At 53.0% G+C, this 12298-nt stretch overlaps 1 protein-coding gene and 1 long non-coding RNA gene across 6 annotated transcripts in view; one reads left to right on the plus strand and one right to left on the minus strand.

The window, feature by feature from the left end:
* LOC148162660 (uncharacterized) overlaps positions 1-8032 on the minus strand; it is a 25521-nt gene extending 17489 nt beyond the window's left edge. Inside the window, exon 1 of the long non-coding RNA XR_015766603.1 lies at positions 7772-8032. This is a non-coding gene — a long non-coding RNA (uncharacterized LOC148162660). The remainder of the gene's footprint in view (positions 1-7771) is intronic.
* Positions 7461-12298, plus strand: part of P2RY2 (purinergic receptor P2Y2) — a 22447-nt gene continuing 17609 nt past the window's right edge. For 2 of the 5 annotated variants that reach the window (XM_028115891.2, XM_028115892.2), the window contains exons 1-2: positions 8147-8390; positions 10504-10580. The gene's annotated coding sequence lies outside the window, so the exon portion shown is untranslated. Of the gene's footprint in view, positions 7612-8146; positions 8391-10503; positions 10581-12298 lie in introns of those variants that run through there. The other 3 variants (XM_028115894.2, XM_028115893.2, XM_028115895.2) reach the window with 2 other exon arrangements.

Genomic DNA, 12298 nt, shown 5'->3' on the forward strand with positions numbered 1-12298 from the left:
AGTCCACCTCATAAGCTTTTCTTTTTCTGTATCTACACTGTCTGCCTAATAGTGGAACTGAGACTTCCATCGTTTTGAAGCAATGCCACATAAAGTTGAGAGGGTGAGGAGGTGTTCCCTGGCCTGGCTTTATTTCTTCCTGGTCAAGAGAGTGAACAAAAACAATCAATAAGGAACCTATGAAAAGATCCTACACACAAGGAGGAAGAAAATTGTTCTGAAGATTCACATGAAGAGCTTATTATCTCTGAAATGATTTTCTATAAGAAACAGAATAACACTCTAAAAGTCATCTGTTTGGTATTCTCAAAACAAACACACACCCCAGGAAGCCTTGATATAGTGGTTATTTGCTGGGTGCCTCCCAAGTGGGCAAAGGATATAAACAGGCAGTTCATAGAAATGGCAATACAAAGAGCTCTCAAGAAGGAAAAGATGCTTCCCTCACTCCTAAGAGAAATGCAAACCAAAATTAGTAATAAGACATGTGTTTTCACCTATCAAATTGGGGGAAATCCAAGACTTTGGGTTTTTTTTAAAGATTGATTGATGTTAGAGAAGGAGAGAGCTAGAGCACGTGCGACTGTGAGCAGGGGGAGGAGCAGAGGGAGAGGGAAAGGCAGACTCTGTGCGCTGATCCTGGAGCCCAACTTGGGGCAGGATTCCACGACCCTGAGATCTTGACCTGAGCCAATACCAAGAGTCAGGCGCTCAACCAACTGAGCCAGCCAGGTACCCCCAAGTCCAAGACTAATATTGCAGGATTGTGAGGAATCCATTGTGAAGTCCATTTTAAATCCTTGTGGGGATTTTACTTCAAAGAAGTCATCCCTCCCTCACTTTCAGCAATGTTATTTAACTGAGATTTCCTCCTCTCCAGCTCCAGGGATGGCCCTGAATGGCTGAAGCCTACTAAAGTTCTCATCATACGGAAGAGATCATCAAATATTATTGGGTGACCTTGGGCAAGCTACTTGGTACTATGAGCTTTGTTTCCGGATCTGTAAATGCAGACAATAGCACAGACTTTGGAAAGCAGCTAGTACAGTGGCTAGCACATACTCAGTAAGACATTTATTGACTTGGCAATTGGATACATATGGATTTCAATATATGTGCTTGACTAATCTAAAGGTTTATACAAGGGGCGCCTGGGTGGCTCAGTCATTAAGCGTCTGCCTTCAGCTCAGGTCATGTTCCCAGGGTCCTGGGATCGAGCCCCGCATCGGGCTCCCTGCTCCGCAGGGAGTCTGCTTCTCCCTCTCCCACTCCCCCTGCTTGTGTTCCCTCTCTCGCTGTGTCTCTCTCTGTCAAACAAATAAATAAAATCTTTAAAAAAATAAAAAATATAGGTTTATACAATTAACAAATTAGAGTTCTACTTTCTGAAGCATTATAGAAGATAAAAATAAGAAAAGCCTAGAATGTATAGCAAAGCAATAAGGAAGCACAAAAATAAAGAAGTAAAATGAGACATCATTTATGAAATAGATATAAATAAGCTATGCTATTATGCTATTGAAGGTAAATTTTCTCACATTCTCACATTTATTTTTTTTTAAGATTTTATTTATTTATTTGACAGAGAGCGAGAGAGCACAAGCACGGGGAGCAGCAGAGACAGAGGGAGAAGCAGGCTCCCCGCTGAGCAGGGAGTCCGATGTGGGGCTCGATCCCAGAACCCTGGGATCATGACCTGAGCCGAAGGCAGACGCTTAACTGACTGAGCCACCCAGGCACCCCTTTTTTTAAGTTTAAAATTTAATTTTAAGTAATGTCTACACCCAACATGGGGATTGAACTCACGACCCTGAGATCAAGACCTGAGCTGAGATCAAGAGTTGGATGCTTAACTGACTGAGCCATGCAGGTGCCCCAAGATTTTTTATTTTTTAAGTAATCACCACACACAGTGTGGGGCTTGAACCCACAACCCCGAGATCAAGAGTTGCACGCTCCACTGACAAGCCAGCCAGGTGCCCCAGGAAGACCTTCTATAATGTATTGACTAATAGGGCATCAAAATAGATAAAATACAAATAGGACAGGTTGATGTAAACACAAAAAGGAGTAAGAGATACATCATTATCAGCCTAAGAGGTTATGTAAGTTAAAAATAAGTATGGATATGCTTTATTTGAAAATATATGCATGTGTATATAGTACTAGACTAATAAAATATCAAAAGAGAACACATTCTCCCTTTTAAAAATCCATAGAACGCATACAGTGGAATTCCAAAAAGTAAAATGTACACAGACTCCACACTTCAGTTAAACCAATGTCCCTTATATTTCTGCAAATAAAACTAGAAATTCATGACACAAGTTTAAATAATTACAAGAAACAGCAACAAAACCTAAATATTCCCCTAAAAAGACTTCTGATTGGGGTCAAAGAAAAATTAAAAATGCAATTATTTAAAAAATAGTGATAAAGAAAACTTTACATATAAAAACACAGGTAACGGAGCCAAAGCAGAGGTCAGTGGGAAATCATAGCCTTAAATGCTTATGTTATTTAAAAAGAATGACAATACCCAAAATAAGTATTCACTTTAATAAAATAGTAGAAAAAGAACAGAAAAGCTACCCCAACAGAAAAGCTACTTTTATTAAGAGAAAGAAAATAATACAGACAGAAATGAGTTACTTAGTAAACTACTATAAACTAAGAAATAAATTCAGGTGCATTTAAAAAAATTCTTCAGTAGGACATATAAAGACTGCAGTGACTCGGTACTTGGAGTCTATCAACCCCTTGACAACCCCTCCTCCCTCACAGTCCTGGAAACTTGACTCCTGTGATTCTGAACTATGGACCCCTTGCTTTCTGAACTCAGGAACCAAATAGATTGATTCAGCTAAAATGTTTGAGAGAGGGGTGGTATCCCTGGTTCCCTGAGCTCGTGTTCCTTGCCCACCACTGCTGTCTGCTAGTGATGTCCACCTGCCCTTCAAGGCCCAGCTCAAATGCCCCTCCTCCAGGTAGGCTTCATGGACCTAAACTATGGCTCAAGCCGGAGAGGGATAAGCAAGAGAATGTGTGTAAATCCAACATTTGTGGCAGAGTGAAGTTTAAGTCCCACTGTGGGGGGTGAGGAAAGCTGCCTGGTTGAAGGGGCATTTCAGCTGGTTCGTGAGGAAGAAAGAGCTCAGCCAGCAGGGGTCAGGGGGAAAAACACTCCAGGAAGAAGGAAAAGCATGAACAAACGCAGGGGTGTGTGTGTGTGTGTGTGTGTGTGTGTGAAAGCACCAAGTGCTTTGAAGAAATCTGGGACTTCCCACATGACCAGGGTGTAGAGGGCTAATAGGGAGTGGTGACTGGGGAGCGTGAAAAGGTCCATGGGTCAGGTCACAAAGGGCCTTGAATGATACACCGAGAAGCTTATGCTTCAACCTCCTGTGGGTGATGGAGATTAGCCAGAAGTTTCTGAGCAAGATTGTGAAGTTGGGACTGTCAGATGGTCAGCTGCCTGAGCCTCACCCTCACTGAGGTGGGGGAAAATTGGGTGTTGGGTGGTAGGAGGGGGGATTCCTTAAGTGGGCAGGCTGTCCAGGAGGAGCCAGGGGAAAGTAGGGTGTGCAGTTCTGGCCCTGGAGGCCTGGGGCTGTGGGCAGGGGGGCTCAGCCCTCTTTGTTTCTCCTCCTTGATCTATATCCTGGCTCCTGTGTGGCACCTCCATCCCCATCACAACCAGGGTCTGGGAGGCAGCTCCTGGCACCTCCCTTGATCACCATGGGGCTTTTCTACCCACCCATTTGGCCCAGCCCACGCAGGGGCCTCTGTGGTCAGGCCTTTGTGTCTACACAGTGGCCCTCTTTGTCCTGAGCAGCCACCCCCCCACCTCCCTCCTGCCCTTCTCTCTTTCCCTCTCTCTCTCTCCCATGTCACAAAAGTACCAGTTTTGCAGAAAGATAGCTAGGGCTCTAATCTTGGCTTCTGCCACTGAATCTCTATATGACCCTGAGCAAGTTGTTTTCTTTTTCTGAGCCTTACTTTTGGGTCCATGAAAAGACGCTGGGTGAGGAATCAAACTCCTGGCAAGAACTGGTCTGCTACCCAGTGCTGAGACCTAAGCAACAGATGCTGTCCATAGGGACCCCTGCCCAGCATGGATGTTGAACCATGGATGTTGAACCATGAACCTCCTACTTATATCTCCAACCCTAGCCTGTCTACTTCCTGGCCACGTGGCTGTCATTCTCCCGTTTGACAAATGAGGAAACCGAGGCCTGAAGACAGGGCTGACTTCATGCATGTGTGACCTATATGGTTACGCAGGGCCCCATGCTTTGAAGGGCCCTGCACTTGATTTACTGCGTTACTGTCCCATCTTGAAATTCTTATCAGTTTTTGAACAAGGGCATCTTCATTTTGCCCTGGGTCCCACAAATTATGTAGCTGGTCCTGCTAGTGCAGAGATGGAAGGGAGGCTTGCCCGGGTCTGGACCAGGCTTCCTGCCTCCTGGGCTGCCTCCTCTGGGTGCCTGCATCCTGGCATGCCAAGAGCCAGAGTATCTAGTTTGCATTTGGCATCAGGGACCTGGCCCCTGCCTGGGAAACCTGAGGAGCCTGGGTTCCCAGCCGGCTGGCGAGGGAGGGAGGATGGTCCAGGCTGATGCAGCAGTGCAGAGAGCAAGACCAGGCTGCTGGAGCCAGCCCAGCCCTATGTAACCGGAACCACCAGTGTGGGTCCCAACGCCATGGCTCAGCCATCGCTCCGGGAATTCAGCAGGGCCTTCCTTCCCAGCAGGTTGGGAGTTCCAGGGTTGGGGGACCCACCGCAGACTCACTGTGACTTTGGACATTCACTTCCCTTTCCTGAACCTCAGTTTCCCTATTTGTAAAACAGTCATGATAACACCTACCTCACAGGGTTCTGGGGAAGATTAAAGGAGATACTTGCACACAATGACCAGCAGCACAAAGGTGATCATAAATCAAGTTCCTACTCCCTCACATAACAAATATTCATGAGGGCTGACCAGTGACAGGAACAGTGCTAGGTGTTGGGCATTTAACCGTGAATAGGAAGACCCTGGCTCTGTCTTCAAAGAGACGCCCACTAGAGGGGAAGCTAACCATGGGGTAAATGGTGTGACAAAGGGAGGTACCTGATGGGGCTCCTGGGCTGGGCCTTAGAGAAGCCATGGGGCAGGGGGCAAGAGAAGGAGTCGAGGGCAGAGAAGCATGAAGAGACACTGCAGGCAAAGGGGGCAGCAAGTGCCAGGCAGGAGCGAGCAAGGGCCCCACACTGCAGCATGGCTGGCTGAGGCAGGGAGTGAGGCGGAGACGTGGGAGGGCCTGGCGTGGCGGGCTGCAGAGGTGGGCTTTCTCTAGAAGGTGGTGGAGCCACAGAAGGTGTGAGGCAGGTGATGGCTGGGAGGGGTGACAGATACCCCACCTTGGCCTGTGAAGGAGGGCTTGGAAGTATCCCCGCTGAGCAAGGGCAGGGGCTTTCACTCCCAGCACCGATTCTCAGAGCAGAGTTTTCTCGGGGGAGATGAGAGAAGTAGAGAGACGGAAGATGAGAAGGCTTAAGAACGCCAAGAGCCTCCTCAGGGTCGGAGAGACAGGAAGCCTCCTAATGCATGGGGAGAAGTGCTCTTGGGTTCACCCTTCCCCATCCTGACCTGCTGCTGCTAATGGAACCCCGCAACCAGCTCCCTCCCATGGCTCCATTAACCCTCCTCTTGGGGACCATGACGTGCCTGGGTCTGCACCACCCGTCTGCCTGGGCTGCTCGGTTCCAGGGAGGCTCCTTGGAGGCCCCTCCGACCTTCCAGAGAGGGCCTTGTGTAGGGCTTGTTGTGGGACTTACTGAGCCTCAATTTCCTGGCGGGGGTCAATGGGTCTAAAATCTTTTAGCCACAGGGCGCCTGGGCAGCTCAGATGGTTAAGCGTCTGCCTTCGGCTCAGGTCATGATCCCAGGGTCCTGGGATCGAGTCCTGCATCGGGCTCCTTGCTCAGCGGGGAGTCTGCTTCTTCCTCTCCCTCTGCCTCTCCCCGTACTTGTTCTTTCTCTGTCTCTCTCGCAAATGAATAAATAAAATCTTTACAAAAAAAATAAATAAATAATAAAGTCTTTTAGCCACAGAAACGTCTATATTTTCTCAACAAACTATTGCCAGGAAATGTAAATAAGTACGAAGATAAAAATAAGGGCACTTAGGTTGCAGTGGATCGGGGCTCCTGAGGCCACCCCAAGTAGGGGGGTACTCAGCTAGGGGATTTGGAACCTGCTGGACTTGATCTCTCAAGCCCAGTGATGACAGTGTCAGGGGAACATGTCAAGAGACCCAGATTTCCAGCCCCTCATTAGAAGGGATACTAACCCTTCAAACGCGGGCAGCTCAGGAGGATGGGCAAAACCCTAAAAAAAAGAATTTCAGTCAGGCCAGTGAGAAAGCGATTATTACCATTTTGCAGAAGAAGAAACTGAAGCTCAGAGTCATAGGAGAGGTGAGGCAAGACCCCAAGGCTGTAGAGTTCAAGGACATGTCCCTTTCTTCTGTTTCTCAGGCCTAAGTCACTTGTTGTGGGAGCTCTGCCTTGGGGTGTCTCAGGAATGCTGTTTCTTTGACTGTAAAGTTAAGGGCGTTGCACTAGAGCAGGAGCAGGACTCTGGCTACCCGCTTTCCAGGCGGCTGGAGACTGAGGCAGAGCCCCAGATCCTCATCCTGGTATCAAAGGAATTTTTTCTCTTGAGCTTAGTAGTAGTCACAGTAGAGGTCTGAAGGCTTGGGAGAGAAAGGAGAAAGGGGTGTTGGCTGGGGCCTCCAGTGACCAGGGGACTTCCCCACATTGGGACCCCGAGCCTCGGCTCCATAAGTGAGAGCCGTAGGATTCCTAGCCCCTAGAAGCTGCATGGGCCAGTTTGGACGACAGGTGGAGGAAGCTGGACAAGAGGCCTTTGTGCCTTCCAGGAGGAGGTCCCCAGGGGACTGCAGAGGCGGCTCAGCCACACAGGGCTGTGTGTCTACTCTGCTCCTGGCAAGACTGCAGCCAGTATCCTTCCTGGGCCCTTTCTGGGCCCCTCCGGGGGCCAGGAGCCAGACCTCAGTCAGCTGACCCGGAGCCCAGAAGGACCCAAGGCCCCACGGCCCTGGGCGAGCTCCCTGGCCACAGAAAGAAACTTCCTCTACACTTTGTAGACACCCACTATCCAAAGCCCCAGATGGATGAAGGCTGTGATTGCCTCTGTCACAAAAAAGGAGGCCTCGAGAGGGACTGGAACTAGGGGGTCAAGGTCTCCCGGAGTCAGTGCTGAAGCTATACTCCTAACACCTACACCAGAATGGGGCGGGGAGGGGGGACATTCATCCATTCATCCATTCAGTGTTCAACAAGTATTAAGCAACTCCGGGGAACGCTGGTGCGGGCTGCAGGCCTTCCTCCTCCTGGCGCTGGCTCACAGTCTAGAAAACGCACAGACATAGTCCCTGACCAGAGAAGGCCGTCAGAGTGGGGTTGAAAGCGGAGAAGGGAAGTGTGTGTGTGTAGTCTGAGAAGGCGGCTCAAAGGAAGCCGCTCAAGAGGAGGGATGAAGAAAAGCCAGCTGTTCAGGAAATTTCTAGTGTCTATCAGGGCCAGGAAAGGGAGCACAGGTGAGGCTCTCCCCCTATAGCCCCGTCCGCTCTGGCACTGGAGAGACGCAGGACCCGGAATGTATTTCCTCTCTAGGCAATAGGGACACCCTCCCCCGCCTCCGCCTCCGGGTCACAAGCCAGGGAGGCGAGTTCTTATCGTGGTGCTCCGAGCAGGTACCTGGCAGGAGAGGGCGCGGGCTCGCTGAAAGGTCTCGCGGTGCGCAGCGACAGGAGCCACACAGGTGGCCGACCAACTCCGCCGATTTAGTGTCTCTGAAAACCTGCCCACATCTCGTGTGAGGCAGGCGGGCGGCCGCCGTCCCGCCAGGCGCTAGGTCAGTAGCCGCCGACGCCTTCCCTCTGCACGCGTATCGCCGCGGTGTCGCCGCGCCTCTGGCGCGGGGTCCGTCCTGGCGGGAGGGGCGGTACCAGCCCGTGTCCAGAGTCCGCCCCGCCCTGGCCTGCCCGGGCCTGGGCAGAGAGTTATAGGCGGGGCGGGCGGGGCTCCGGGCACGTGGGTCCCGGCGGCGGCGGCGGCGGCGGTGGCGGCGGGAGCCGGGCGGCCGAGCGCCCCGCCGACGTGCCGGGCCGGCCGCCTGGAAGGACCGGAGGCGGGGGGAATCGGCAGGCGCGCCCGGGACGCGGCGGCTGCCCCCTCGGCGCTGGGCCGGCAGAGCCGTGCGCGTGGTCGTCCGAGTGGCGCGCGGCTCGGAGCAGTGCGAGTGCGCCGGTGGGGCCGTGGTCGGGCTCCGTCTCCAGCGGCGCGTCCAGCTCCCGGAGCGCGATCCGATACCTCGGTGAGTGTGGGTCGGCGTCTTTGGGAAAGTCTGAGTATCAGTGGGGGAGTGCGTGCGCCCCGGCGGGTCGGGTGGCTGAACCTGTGGGACTTGTTTGTGTGTGTGCTCTGGTGGGAGCGCCCCGAGGCGTGGGCCAGCGCCCCGGAGACCCGCGAGCCCCTGGAAGGCCGGCTGCGCCCCCTCAACCCAGGGGCACCCTGGGCGCCCACCCCGCCGGGGCCTCGTAAAACTGGGGGCGGGGGCGGGGTTGGGGGTGGGGGTGGGGGTTGGGACAGTGGCCTGGAAGGACAGTTAAGCCTCTCTCAGGGGACTTTTAATCTGGAAGGCGGTGCTGTAGGCAGGGTCAGATTGAAGAAAGGCAGTGTCCTCCCTCCTCTCCCCAACTGCGCACGGCGGCGGGTTGCGCCCCCCTTCCCCAGGAGCCAGACCCAAGGGCCAGGCCCAGCTGTGGATTCAAACTGCCAGTTTGGGGTCTGTGGGGCTGGTGGCGCTGTTCCTTTCAGCATGGCATCCTCAGCTTCCCTGGACCAGCAGCCTGAGGTGCCCGGTTTGTTTGGGGCTCTAGGCGGGAATAATGGGGAGCTTTTGAAGGCTAGGGTGGGGCCCTGTTAAGTCCCAGTTATCTGTGTGTGGGAGTGGTTGGGAAGGAGATTCTTTAAGCAGATAGGGCCCACAAAAGCTCTCTGGAGACTCAAACCTCTGTTCCAGTCCTGCCTTGGCCACTGTGTGACCTTCTCTGAGCCTCGGTGGCCTCATCTGTGAAAGGGGATCAGTAATACTCTGGAACTTGAGGGCCGTTGAGTTGCTGATGTGTGGGTCATGTTCAGTACCAGTGTCCTTCTGGGTAGGCCCGATGCTTGGGTATCCCGGTGGGGTCAGTCCTTGGAGGAAACCTCCTGAAACCCATATCTCAGCTATTCTCTTCCCTGGGCTAGCAAGACCCAGCTTGAACCCCTTAACCTGGGACTCAGGGCCTCCAAGAACTGCTCCTTGCCAACCTCTCCAGCCCCTTCTCCTGCCTGACCCACCACCCTCTCTAGTGATGGCGTGTAGCACTGCCTGAAATGCCCTCCTAGCCTCATCTTCCTCAGCTGGAGAATTACCCGGGCTTGGGGCCCAGCTCAGAGTTCCCCTCATTGGGGAAGCCTTCCTTGATCCCACAGTTGGGTTGGAGCCTCTTCTGACTATTTCAAGTCCCAGTGCTGACAGCCCTGGTTCCACCTTGGACTGTACTGTCTCTGGGTCCAGACGTCTGGGGCCCCCTGGAGGGCACAAAGTGGCTCTTGCTCATTTCTCTTTTGCCAGCACCCTGCACAGGGCTGAGCTGAACTGAGAGAGCAGTAGGAACCCCTATCCCCTGCCCCCCTGCCCCCCTGCCCCCAGCTTTCCCAGGGAAGGCATGTCTACGGTGGAGCTCCGTGTCATCACAAAGTAGAGGGAACTAGAATCCAGTCATTGAGGTAGGTGACACAGGTTGTCAGAACAGTGTGTTCTGGGACACTACAAGACCCAGAGTGTGCAAGCTGAAAACTTTGATTTCATCCTGAAGGCCATAGGGAGCCATGAAAGGTTTATGGACAGGGAACATCCATGGTTAAAGCAGGATTTCAGAAAGATCTTTCTGGCTGCCAGGTGGAGAATGGATCAAGTAGTGCTATACAAGGAGGTCAGATAGAGACACCAGAACCATCCAGGCATTATTTATACTCTGAGCCCTTGATCCCTCGGCCAAACACTTCCCTCAGCCCTTAGGTGCTCGGGGTGAGGAATTTGGGGACACTTAGGACTCTCCCTTCCCCAGTGGGAGCCAGGAGACCTGCAACTGATCCCATCCCAGCTCTTCCCCCAACTTGCTGGGTGACCTTGGGGCAGTTCCTGCCCTGCCAGCCTTTAAAAGGAGGCCAGCACTGGTCAGGTCCTGTGTCGAGAGTATGGGCTTGCGGAGGCCACCACACGAAAGAATTGTCAACCTCCTCTCCTTCCTGCCTTGGAATGTCCTGGGGTCGAGCCAGAGGAGTTGGAGGATCACACTGGGCGACCTTCATAAATGGTTGGCAGGCTTGGGCTACAGAGTGAGGGTATGACCCCTCCATTCCTATCTCTTCCTGCCCAGGATGCACAGGGCTCTGGGGCTTCTGGAGCCGCTAAGGACCAGCTAAAAGAGTACGAGAAATCACCAAGGCCTCATGGGTGAGTGCTTTGATTTGGCTTCTTTCCTGGCTGTAGCCCTTAGAGAGGCCACGGTGCCCCTCTAGGTGTCAGTTTTGCCATCTGTAAATTGGATGTGACTATCCTTGTACCTTCAAATGCAAGGTTGCTATGACGATTCTTAAGACAGTAGTCAGGAAAGGGCGTTGTAAGCGGTGGAGTGCAACGCACAGGGAGAAGTGTGATATTCAGAGACTTCAATGCGTTTTGAAGATACTAGAACATGGATGCAGTAACAAGGGGTTGTGCTAGTTACTGGAATTTTAACTACTGACTGCCTTCCTCCCCCTGTGCCCCCTCTGCAGAGGCAGCTTACTAGGAACAATTTATAAAAGTTCCTTATTTTGTCCTCTACCAACCCTATGACAGAGGAATTATTACCCCCATTTTGCAGATGAGGAATGAGAGGCTCAGAGTTTCCTTCCCAAGATCACAGAGCTGAGGTGAAAGCTAGGGCTTCTGCCTCCCTGACCCAACTTACCTCTCCCTGTTCAAGACAGAAGTTCCATCTGAGTAAGGCCTGCTCCTCTGGCTTTCAGGCTGAAGGAAGTTTGAATCTTGCCCGGGAAACGTGACTTTAGGTCTTGCTCGTGGCCTGATGAACTATGCTGCTCACAGGACCAGGGAAGCCCCGCTGACCCAGCGAGAAAGGTGGAGGCTCTCCTAGTGAAATCCTCTCTCTTCCTGAACTGTCTCCTGTGGGCCTGGCTGGTGCACTCTTTGACCCACACCTTCCTTTGGCTGCCTTTGGGTCCTCAGTCCTGGCCTCTCCCAGCCATCCGGTCCTGATGGGGTGAGGCTGGCTGTGGGGCCTTCCCTGACCTCTCTGCTCATCCTCAAGGTCAGTTGCAGGACTAGACCAGTCTGCTTTCTCTCCATCCGTATCACCCAGCACAGGCTGGGCACAGAGCAGGTGCCAGGGAGTGCTTGGGAAATGAATGACCGTGTGGAAGTGAGTGTGTAGTGGAAGAGGGGGGCCTTGCTCCATGGGGAGCTACAGTTGGTGCTTGAGCAGAGGAGTTCCTCCACTCCCCTGTTACAGCATCTCCTAGGCCTGAGTATTTCTGGTCCAGAGTGAGTAGCTGGAGTCCCTGATGGGAGGGTGGGCAGCCTGGGCCCTCCTGGGCAGCTGCTTCCTCCTTGGGCCCCTACCCTGGCACCCTGGCCCTGGGTTTACAGTGGCAGCAATACTGCTTGGGCCCTGGAGCATGGGAGGAGGGCCTCCTTCAAGCCTCCTTCAAGCTCCCCTCCCTCAGGGGAGGCTCCTGGCGTTGCTCTAGCTTCCTGGTGAGTGCCCGGCGTCCCCAGCCCCAGCTGCGGGAGGAGGAGTCTTGCTATGACTGTGCTGTGGGCCGGCAAGGATGCTCCCCATCTCAGAGAATCCAGGGCTAAGGGACCAGTGCCTCTCACTAGACCATTACATGTGTAGTCTCCTCCTTGGTCTCCCTCCCTTTAGACCCCTCTGTTCTATCCACTTTGCATGTGGCACCATCATTGTCAAGGTCACTCTGACTATGTCCTTCCCTGCTTAAGCCTGGCCATGGCTCCCCATTGTCCTCAGGATAGAGGCTGAGCTCCTCAACCTGGCATTCAAGCCTTTTCATGTGAGTCCCTCAGGCCCACACACATTCTGTGCCACCAACCCCTCCATACCAGTCTCACATGACCCGAGGGCCACACTAGCACACCACTAAGTCTTT

This window comes from Eumetopias jubatus, unplaced genomic scaffold (assembly GCF_037043125.1).
Source record: "Eumetopias jubatus isolate StellerSeaLion01/CBP00866 unplaced genomic scaffold, mEumJub1_p1.0 scaffold_13, whole genome shotgun sequence".
Classification (NCBI taxonomy): Eukaryota; Metazoa; Chordata; class Mammalia; order Carnivora; family Otariidae; genus Eumetopias; species Eumetopias jubatus.